We start from the raw sequence: 8,418 nt of genomic DNA, 5'->3' as shown, positions 1-8,418 counted from the left end.
GCCCGCGCCGCCGGTGGCACCAGGGACGGGCGGCCGGGGGAGGCAGGGGTGGGGTGGGGGCGAGGGGATGGACAGGAGGGGAGCAGAGAGGGATATGAGGAGCTTCTCCACGGCGCTCACCTCCGGATCGGGACTGCTTTTCCAGCAGGGAAGCTGCCGGAAGCGTTTTGCTCTTCCCGCGGGACGCGGAGAAGGTCGGGGCGGAGGAGCCTTGTTTCGTCGGGAAGGAGGAAGATCCACAAAAGCCGAGTCGAGCTGGGATGGCCGACCATACACAGTATCTAATTATTATAAATATATATATATATAAATATCTATAAAACACTTCTGCTGCCAGGAGGAGAAGGCCCGACTGCGGGAAAGGCTTGGAATCAGCCGAGGATCTGAGGTCTGGTGTCCCGGGGCAGCTCTGGGGTGACCTCTGACCTTTTTTTTTAACAGTGTTAAATTAGCTGGTGATAACAGTGTTTTTATGTTTTTTGAGGTGTTTTTTTTTTTTTTTTTTCTGGTTGGTTGTGTTTTTTTTTTTTTTCATTTGTTTGGTTGTGTTGTTTGTTCCGGAGCGTTGGAGCCTTTCCTTGGCCGGGGGGAGACAACGCTGCCCATTCCCAGCCCCTCTCCCGCTGGTGCCGGGGCAGGCTGGGGAGGAGGAGGGGTAGTTTCCCTTCCCAAAAAACCCCTCCTGTGGTGTCTTGCCCGGGGCTGAGTCATCCCCCAGGCCTCAGGAAAGGCAGATTTGTATTTTCCAAGATGTTTTGAGGCTCTGGGGAGGGGGATGCCCTTTTTTATCTCTCGTTGAGTTTCCTGCTGCTGCTACCCGGCCTGTGAGCACCCCCTCCTCCGCAGCCCCCCGCCAGCCCTGGGCACAGGCACCCAGCTTTGGGGACATTTCGGTGCCTTTGCTGTCCCCTCAAGGTGCTGGCACCAGCCCCCGACCCCAGCACGGCTCTGAGAGCGCCGGGGCTGCTCCTGCCAGGGGCATTTGCATTAAAGGTGATCTCTCGAATTAAGCCAATGCACGCATTTGTTTGTCTCGTGATTGGGGTATTTTGGCAACGGGAGAGCTCAGCAGGAAGGAGAGGGCACCGTGTCAGCTTCCACCTCGCATCCCAGGAGAATTCCAGAGCCTCCCCAGCACCAGCCAGCAGCCACCAAGAGGTATCTTGCCTTCCGTTTGCTGGGGGAGTTATTTTATTTTGGTTTTCTGCATGAAAGAGGCTTCTGGGCTGAGTCGGAGGTTTGGGGTGGGAGGGTGTGGAGCAAAAGTTCCCTGAGCACCTGGGCAGGTGTTGGGTTCCAACCAGAGCCAAACCCCAGCTTGGGAGATCCCTCTGTGACTCGGGGCAGCTCTTCCAGCCCATCCAGCCCCACTCCTGTCCCATCCCAACCCTCCGAGGTGGAACGGGCGACACGAGGAGGCCGAGAACGGTGATGGGCACCGACCCCATGCTGGCGGGGGCAGCTCGGCTGTCGGCTCCACAGGGGTCCAGAGAAGTCCGAGGGCTTGGAAAGGGGAAGGAGAAGGGGCAGGTGTGGCTCACCAGGTGGCTTTGCAGGTTGTGCCTTTGCCTCTTTGGCAAGAGGTGCCTCTCGGGAAGGTGGCGGGAAGTGTGAAGCGAGCGGAGGCGAGGCCGCCCTGGCCGGCGCGGCGCTGGCGGGGGCAAGGAGGAGGGAGGCAGGTTTGGAGCCAAGGGAAGCACTTGAGGTTGGAATGCCGTCAGCCCAGCTGCCAGAAATCCCCCCCCGGAGCATCCCGGGGCGCGGTGATCCCTCCCACCGGGGTGCACAGCTTGATTTAAGCTGGAATAAAACTCCCAATCTTCTGGGATTTCCCATTCCGATCCCGGCCTTATTCCTGGGTGGTGACCAACGTGCCAAACCCCATGGGAAGGTCTCAGGAGCCCTGGAGCAGAGGCCCAGAGTTTTCCAGCCTGGAATTTTTAAATGGAACACCACTAGCTCAGGCCCTGTTGGGATTCCAGCTGTTTCCTTGTCCCTGATGGAGAGAAAATGTTCCCAAGAGGAGCTGGGTGGAAATCCAAATCCCAAAGGGCAGAGGAGAACATAAACCTGGATGTGGTGGGAATGGGAATCTCCCAGGGACAAACATCCTGGGAGAGGCACCAGGCACAGGGAGGTGTCCGTGGTTTTTGTAGGATTTGGGAATGGGGATGGAAGGTGGATGAGCTGCAGGGTGAGAACCCAGCGGGCGCCCTCCAGGAGCCCCCGTTTCCATCTGGGATCTGTGCTTGGGGATGAGTGGCTGGGAAAGGGAAAGGCTGGAGACAGGGACGGACAGCCAGGATGGAAGGTCTGCTTACAGACAAATCCCTCGGAGAGACGGGCAAAATCTCTTGGACAGGCTTTTCTGGAAGGGCTCCGTCCCTCTTTTCACAGGGAATCAGGGATGGGTTTTTCCCTGAAATTTTAATTTTAACTTCCACTGTCGTTCCAAAGTGAGAACCAAACCTGCTCTGGAGTGAGTTTTGATGGGAATGGGAGCTGCAGCCATCCCTGAAATTCCATTGACATCCCGTGGATATACAGTGTTTGTGTGGGGGAGTATTTAATCCAGGCTGAAGTAAGCCAGGCTTTGTTGTTCCAGTCCTAACTAATATAACTTGACTAAAAAAATAAAGTTGCTGCAGTGGGTTTGCAGAATAAAGCACTTTGAATCTCAGATTTTTTTTTTGTTTGTTTGTTTTTAATTAGCACAGTCCAATTTGCTATAATATTATTTTATACACAAATTTTTTTTTTTTGGTCTGTCTTTATAAACTATTATAAGTGCTATTTTTGTTATAATTCAAAAATAGATATTTAGGGTAAAGTTGTGCTGTTAAATATTTGTTATTTAGTAAAAATATGATTTTTTTTTCCTCTATTGTAAACGTCGTCTGGGAAAAAATATTAATGTTTTATCCTATTTGTTTTTAATATTAAAAAAAAAGGAAAAAAGCACTTGTGGGGTTTTTTCGTTCGGGAATTGGTGCCGTGTGCGGTTGTGTTGCAGTCATGTGGGTTTTAATATGTACAGAATATTCTGTGTCCCATATTAAAATGAATGTTGTGTATTTTGTGATCCCAAAATAAAACAAAACAAAAAATCCCATTCCTGTGGCTCCTTTCTTGAATTCCTGATCAAAAAGTGTTGGAGCTCCCAAGTTTTGGTCTCGTATTCCAACTGCTGCTCCTTTGAAGGCCTCGTGGCCTCTGGGTTTTGGGAGAACCATCCCAAAAATTGGGGCATCCCACAAAGTGGGATTTTGGCTCCATGGCCAAGGTGAACCCTGCTTGGTACAGGCCCAAAGAGAGGAAATTCCACTTGAAAATAAAATAAATTATGGGGACGGTGGTCAGGTCAATGAGTTGAGACATCCAGAGATTGGGAATCCCTGTCCTTGGAGGTTGGGAATCCCTGGAGATTGGGAATCTCTGTCCTTGGAGGCTGGGAATCTCTGTCCCTGGAGATTGGGGACCCCTGGAGATTGGGAATCTCTGTCCCTGGAGATTGGGAATCCTTGTCCATGGAGACTGGCTATGGTCCTGAGCCACCTGTCCAATGTGAATCCCGGCTGACAGGGACCCCAGTACAGGAAATTTCACTTCAAAATACAAAAAAAATCCCACAAGATGAAATATTTTTATGGGCAGGATGTCCAGGGATTTGGAGTCTCCATCATTGGAGATGGTCCTGAGGACCCAGACCAAGGTGAGCCCTGGCTGATACAGATCCAAATACAGAAAATTCTACAATAAAATAAAATAAAATAATCTTTTTTGGGGAGGATTATCAAAATTTGGATCAAGTGGGAGAGGTTTGGAGTCTCCATCCCTGGAAACTGGACGTGCACCTGAGCCACCTGTCCAGGGTGAACCCTGGCTGATATGGGTCCAAATAAAGAAAATTCCACAATAAAATAAAATAAAATAATTAAAATAAAATATTTTTATGGGGAGGAATGTCAAAATTTGGATCAGGTGGGAGATGTCTGGAGTGTCCATCCCTGGAGATGGGATGTGATCCTGAGGACCTGGACCAAGATGAATTCTGGCTGATATGGATCCAAATACAGGAAACTCCATAATAAAAATAAAATAAAATTAAAATTTTATGGTCAAGTGTTGAATTAAGTGGGATAGATTTGAAGTCTCCATCCCCGAAGATTGGACATGGACCTGAGCAAGGTGCCACAGCTCTGAGGTCCAACTCATCCCGAGTTTTTGGGAGCTCCAGGATTCTCCATTTCTGCCCAGAGCTTTCTCCTCTTCCCAGGAGGAGAAAGGAGGGAAGGGAAGGCAAATATTCCAGCTGTGTGTGTGTCCTGGTCCTTGCTGCTGGAATTGCTCTGTATGGAATAGACACAGGAGCCCACCACATTTTGGGGTTTTTTTAGCATTTTAAAAGATTTTGTTCCATTGTCAGTCTCGATGAAGGGTGAGACATAAGGGATGTAAAACTCAACACTATTCTATCAAAAACTGACTTACTTCTTAGTTACAACGCTTTATAAATGTTTTTCAGCCTATTAACTTTTACTACACAATATGACTATTATTTTTACACTAATCACCTATTATTTTTCCCCCATGTAATCCTACTACAATACATCTTTTACAACTCTAATTCTCTAAAATACCTAAGCTTTTTACAAAGCTATATTTAAAATTTATTAAAACTTACTTTTAACTCTATCTCTCTCAACAGTATCACCTCTATTCCACAACCTTCCTAAATCAACACACCTTATCTCAATATTTACATAAAATTTACATAACATTGACATACAAATATACAAAACTAAAAAAAAAAAATCCTAAAAATAAAATCCTCAAATCCTAAAAAAAAATTCCTAAAAAATCCTGTCAAATTACAAAAAAAAAATATTTACAAATCTATTTCTCACACCCACCCAAGGTGGGAATGGCCCCATGATGAGCACCAGGTAAGCATCTCCCGTTTGGGTTCCCATCATCTCCCACCTGGGTTCCGGGGGGACTGACTCCACCTCCCCATCCAATCCCGGATTTTTCTGGGAGCTGGGGCTGCTGCGAGGTTTTCAAACCATCAATATTTCGGGAAGTTCTGGCCCCGGCTGGTGGGAGCAGAGCTTCGGATGATGAGATGTGCCAGAACAAGCTCCTGGTGGGAGCTGCAGCTGCAGCCGCTCAGGAGCGGGCTGGGAGTGCTTAGGGTAATTAGGCAATTAGTGAAGTAATTGGCTTCTGTCTCCTTCCTCTCTTCCCCATAAATAGAGCCCTGACGGAGGCCTGGCCACGGTGGGAGCGGTGGAGAACAGGATGTTGCTTCCAGCGATGACATCCCAAGGCAAGTGCGGGAACGAGCGGAGCTTTGGCTGGAAAATGTGACCGTGAAAGCCCAGCCCGGGGCTCCGAGGCTCCTCTCCCTCCCTTCAGAGCTTTGTGGCCGCTCTTTCCCTACTTTGGGAGGTGTCCTGCCAGCCAGGATTTTGCCGGCTCTGTCCGGGCTGTGGCCAAACTCCACCCTTGGGCTGTGCTCATCGCTGCTCCTGTCCCCTTCCCACCCTGGGGTGTCACCTCCCCATCCTCTCGGTCCCATCCAAACCCCGTCTGTCACCTCTGTCCGAGCAGGGCAGGTCATTTCCTTCTGGGATTTCTCTGCTCCCCTCCCTTTGCTGGGAGGGGAGCAGAGATGGAAGGTCTGGTTAAAGACAAATCCCTTGGATAGATGGGCAAAATCTCTTGGATACACTTTGCTGGAAGGGCTCCGTCCCTCTTTTCACGGAGAATCAGGGAAGGGGTTTTCCCTGAAATTTTAATTTTCTGTCTCATCCAAACCCCATCTGTCCCCTCTGCCCAAGCAGGGCAGGTCATTTCCTTTTGGGATTTCTCCCCTGCCTTTGCTTGGATTTATTTATGATTTATGATTTATTGGTGTTTACGGCTGTCAGCGCGGCGCTGCACTGTCCCTGCGGTGGGATGAGGTGTCTCACTGTGCTCCAGCAGCAGCAGGGACAGGGTTTTAGAGGGTTTTTTTTGGGACGGCCTCACGGGAGCTGCTGGATCCCGGCGCGGGTCCCTCGGACTCCGTGTTCTTTCCACTCGGCGCCGGCTCCGGGGCTCACGTTACTCCCTGGGTTTTAACTCGAGCTGAACTCTTGGAAAGTTTCTTTTTAAAGGTCGTGTGTGAGAGCACAGAAAAGGTGTGTGAATGCATCCAGGGATTGTTTTTTCCCCCCTTTTTTCCTCCCCTTCTTTTCGTCTCCTTTTTCTTCCCCCTTCTGAACACAAAAGGGAATTTAGGAATCCTGCAAAATCAAATGGGATTCTGGAGTGGCCTCGTGTCCTCTAAAAATGTGGATTTCACCAGAAAATCTCCAGGCTAGGCCCATTCCAAAAAAGAAAGCTATTTAGCTATTTAGAATTTAGAGCTGAGCTAAAAGTTGAGCTAAAATCCTGCAGTGTCCTTAAGTAACATTTACAAGAATCATAGAAAGGAGAGAAATGGGAGAAAGGGATGGATTTCCAGGTGGGTTCTTGGCAGAGTTTTTCTCCAGAACATTTTAGGAGCCCTGATGGACCCCGTGCTCTGGTCTTGGCTGGAATTAAAACATGGAAGGTGCCTTGGAATAGAATAAAATTGAATATTCTAGAAGGGAAATGTCCAGGCAGAGCTCAGAGCCCCTGGCAGGGCCTGCAGGGGCTCCAGGAGAGCTGGAGAGGGGCTGGGGACAAGGCCTGCAGGGACAGGAGCCAGGGAATGGCTCCCACTGGGAAAGGGGAGATTGGGCTGGGATCTTGGCAAGGAATTCCTGGCTGGGCTGGAATTCCCAGATTTGCTGGGGCTGCCCCTGGATCCCTGGCAGTGCCCAAGGCCGGGTTGGACATTGGGATTTGGACCCTCCTGGGGCACTGGGAGATGTCCCTGCCCATGGATGGGATGGGATTTAAGGTCCTTCCTGCCCAAATCATTCCATGGAGGATTCACTCCCCCTCAGTTTTGGACTCCTGGGTGAAAGGAGCTCAGAATTCTCTGTGTGTCCAATTCCCTGCTGGCATCCTGAGAAAAACTGAATGAAGCCCTGAAATAAATCCTAATAAATCTTCCCAAGTGTTGGGGTAATAACTCAGCGTACCTGGATGGCCTCGGTGCTTGATCTGAAATTTTAAAAATGATAAACTGTGACAGCAAGCAGGATGTCAAGTGCTGGAATAGCAAATGGATTTCTGGCAAATATTCCCCTTTTCAAGGTCTCCCCCAGCACTCGGAATGAAGGATTTTAATTTTATCCCAGGCTACAGATGAAAATTTCCCTTTTCAAGAGACGATTACATCAAAATCCTGACTTGGAGCACCTCCCTGATTATTTATTTAACTGCTGACGTGGGATTTTTGATGGGATAAAACACAAATGAGAAAGGTTTGCATGGAAAAATGTAGGAAAGGGAGGGTCAGGGAAGCTTGGAGTCTGTGCCTGGATTTTTGGTGGATTTGTGTGGATTTTTTGGGAATAATCTGCAGTGAAGACACCCAAAATTAGGGAATGAGGGTTTAGGCTACAACATCCCTGTGAGGCTTCAGGTTTGTTCCTGGGGGTGGTTTCACAGGAGGTTGCTGAGGTTTTCATGGAATCATCCTCATAAAAACATGGAATGAGTTGGAAGGGACCTTAAAGATCCCCTAATTCCAGCTGCCCCTGCCACAGGCAGGAATGCTCTTGGTTTTCCACGTGAAAACCAGGAATTGGTCCTTCCATGTTGGCTTGAGCTTCCCAGAGACCGGGAAGATCCGAGAGGATACAGGGCCGGGTCCTCACCATGGAGACCTCAGGAAAGGCCTTGGCCAGCGCGGAATTCCCAAACGTGGAGAGGTGACGTGAAATTCCCTTAAGGTAAAGAATCCTGGAGTATCCTGAACGGGAAGGGACCCACAGGGATCGTGGATCTGACTCCTTCCCAGCCCAGGATGATCCCAGCAATCCCACCCTGCCCATGGGAGTGTTGTCCAAACACTCCTGGAGCTCTGGCAGCCTTGGCAATGTGGCCATTCCCTGGAAAGGTGTTCCAATGACCCAGAACCCTCTGGATGAGGAATCTTTTCCCGATTTCCAATCCAGCCCTGCCTGGAGCAGCTCCAGCCATTCCCTCAGCCCTGTCCCAGGGAACAGAGATGGGAGCTGCAGATCCCAATGGATCTCCCTCGGGTGCCTCTTCTCCAGCTGAACATTCCCTGTGCCCTCATCCGCTCCTCGCATGGCTCCTCCAGACCCTTCCCCATCCTCGTGTCCCTCCTTCGGAAGCTCTCCAAGAGTTTTGGACCTTTCTTGGGTGCTGGTGCCCAAAGCTGCCCCAGAGCAGAGCAGGACAATCCCCTCCTCCAGCCGCATCCTTGAATCCCCAGCTAATCCCTGGGACTTCAAACCTGAACATTCCCTG

Source organism: Agelaius tricolor, unplaced genomic scaffold, assembly GCF_023055355.1.
Source record: "Agelaius tricolor isolate 1412-34295 unplaced genomic scaffold, bAgeTri1.0.p SCAF_54, whole genome shotgun sequence".
Classification (NCBI taxonomy): domain Eukaryota; kingdom Metazoa; phylum Chordata; class Aves; order Passeriformes; family Icteridae; genus Agelaius; species Agelaius tricolor.
This window is presented reverse-complemented; position numbering follows the sequence as displayed.